Source organism: Carassius gibelio, chromosome B14 (assembly GCF_023724105.1).
Source record: "Carassius gibelio isolate Cgi1373 ecotype wild population from Czech Republic chromosome B14, carGib1.2-hapl.c, whole genome shotgun sequence".
Taxonomy (NCBI): domain Eukaryota; kingdom Metazoa; phylum Chordata; class Actinopteri; order Cypriniformes; family Cyprinidae; genus Carassius; species Carassius gibelio.
In genome coordinates, this window is record NC_068409.1 from 8,483,255 (window position 1) to 8,486,139 (window position 2,885).

The 2,885-nt window shown below is 37.5% G+C and overlaps 1 long non-coding RNA gene across 1 annotated transcript; it reads left to right on the top strand.

The window, feature by feature from the left end:
- The first annotated feature begins 1,194 nt into the window (after nucleotides 1-1,194).
- Nucleotides 1,195-2,054, top strand: LOC127971962 (uncharacterized). Its single transcript, XR_008156978.1, has 3 exons — nucleotides 1,195-1,342; nucleotides 1,439-1,545; nucleotides 1,654-2,054. It is a non-coding gene; the product is annotated as an uncharacterized LOC127971962 (long non-coding RNA).
- The last annotated feature ends 831 nt before the right edge of the window (nucleotides 2,055-2,885 follow it).

Genomic DNA, 2,885 nt, shown 5'->3' on the forward strand with positions numbered 1-2,885 from the left:
GAATCAATGAGTGTGGGTCAAATGAGCAAAGATTCATATTACATTTTATGACAGCATCAATTATGAACCTGAAATTACCTATTCCTTCAGATGACCAACCCCAGTCTCCTCAACATCCTATATCCTTATTCAGTGCTTGATTTAAATCGACTGTGACGGCTAATGTTAATGATATTGCATCCACACATCTTACTACATAATATGCAGGCCTTCATTTGGGCAGGGTGTACATGTAGGGCATTGGGAATACGTGTATTAGTGTCAATGTAAGCACTGTGTGCATGTGAGTGTTTGTGTATGTGTGTGTGTGTGTGTGCGTGTGTGTGTGTGTGTGTGTGTGTGTGTGTAATTGCCGTGACGGGACAAGATGTTGGAAGTTCATTAGTGCGTGGCTGTGGAGCGCTTGAACGCACCACAGCAGGTCCAGAGAGAGGGATCACACAGAGACAGACGGAGAGAGAAGAATAAAAAAAAGAGTACAAGTATCAAACAACAGAAAAAAAGAATAAAGAAAACATAGATCCCTGATATGTTGTTGAAAGTGAATTACTTTGGTGTTTCTTTGCATGTTTGCTTGAACATTTTTCGGTGAGTAAACCAATATTAATCATATATTATTTGTTTAGATATGTAGTACAGCACAATTATGCAATACCACACAAGAAAACATGCACTGAACATAATATAGTAAGCTGAAGACAAGAGGAAACGTTTTCTGTATATTTTGTTGACATCAAATACCGCTGATGACAAGCATTATGGTTTAAAATCATGTAACTGTTCATGCTGAATATGGTGAGACAGGTTGTTTGACAAGCACTCATCCTAAATAACCATGACCAATAAAACCTCAAACTGTAAAAACAAACCATTTTTTTCTTTTTCTTTTTTAGAAAATTGAAACCCAAAATGAGTTTGTTACTTCACTGGAACCGATTTTGAGGAATTTAGGATGGCATCACTTGCTCACCAATCAAGATCTACATCTTGGGTGGCATGAGGGTGTGTAGATTTTCATTCAATTTTCGTTTTTGGTTTTAAAGTCTTTTTTTTTTTTTACAACTTGTATATTAGTACAGTATGCAATTTAAAAAAAAATGCATGCTGGGCAAGTTTTGTGTGTCAGAGTTTGAGGTTAAAGTCTTTTTGACATGAAAAACTGGAGCACTGCAAACAGATCAAAGAGACCACAGAGCACGAATGACCTTTGTAATTCATACTGAGATATTATAGTGCATGGCCACAGTTTAGCTGTTAGCACTCTCACACAAAATATGACACAGTTAGTAGTTTGATGTTGAATGGATTGACGATTTCTGACAGGAAATCTGACGGAATGATGGTAAATATTTTGACGTTTCTGCCTTTGTTCCCTTTCTTCTGTCTGATTCCTTTTCTCTCACTTCCATTTTCTATCTTTTTACTCTTTCTTTCAAAGGCGTTTTTGAAACGGCTGACAGAGGGCCAGAGAGAGATGGGGGAGGGTAGAGGTGGAAAGAGAAACAGTGAGAAAGAAAGAGAGAAATGGAGTGACAGTCAGTGACGGTGGGTACAAACCGTGACCTTAAGAGCAGAAGCAAGGGAGCATGACGGAGAAGGAGAGAGATACTCTATAGCTCCTCTTAAAACAAACATTTTCCCTTGTGTTGTCAGAAAAGGCCACTTCCTTCCACGAAACCAGCATCAGCAGAAGACTCAAACCCGCTGCTGCCAAATTAACTGATGAAGATAAAGGGCACACCAAGTCTCACCGACTTTGCAATTCAAACACATACTTGCATTTTCATGTCCTCTTGACAACAATGGCTAACACTAGACCCAGACTAAAAATTATTCATTTAATCAAAATGGACTAACCTGAAAATGTTAATTGCATAATTATGGAGTTATTTTTTAAGATGCTGTAAACATATCATCATCAACCAGAAAATTCTGACTAATGCCAACTTGAGTGTGATAATTGGTATGAGTATATTTTTTAATGCTGTCTTTATTAATTAATCTGAAAACATGAAGATCTTGCTACTTGTTATTAAAGCGTCTTATGACACACACAGTAGTACAGTCCTAAGTCATATTTCATCTTGTCATTGTGGACAAGGGCAGGCCCATGCGTTGAAATGTCCGCTGTATTATTTTCAGGCAGTGATTTCTGTCAATACCATCAAGCTCTGTAAGATATCCTGTCAACAGTGTCTGATTCTCACACGCATGCAAACGCACCACATATGCAGTATGACAGATCCTTCTGTTAAGTGAAGGCTCCTGCTTGCATTCACATTCAAGGGGGAAAGCTCCTGACACAATCTGCTCCTTTCTCTCTCACTATCTTTCTCTTTTTACTCCTTTCATCCTGATCCTTCTTCCCAGTCTGCAGAGACCGTCTATCCAACAGAGCGTTTCAATTCTCTCTTTCTCTTGCACAGTCAGTCTTTCTATTCCCTACAAGCACTTTCTACACATTACTATTGAGGGAAGAATGTACAACAGCAGTGAAAAACAAAAAAACATTTACATTTTATTATGGCTTGACAAAGTCATGGCTGAGAAACTAAAAAGGCTATTAAGGATAGTTCACCCAAAAACTTCAATTCTGTCATTATTTATTCACCCTTAAGTTGTTCCAAACCTGTATGAGTTTCTTTGTAAACATTTAGATCCTAACTCTGTACATTATTTTTAATTTATTTAGTAAGTCAGAACAAGCTAATGGACTATGCCAAGATTTATGAACATATATGGACGCTCTGAGAGACGTTTTAGTTAGCAATGTGCAATAAGGGAATTTTGATCTTGCCCTCTTGAAAAAATATAAGTAAAAAAAAAAACTTTAGCAGCCCCAAGCATTAACTGATGTTTTCTTCTACATTTACTGGATCTAGACT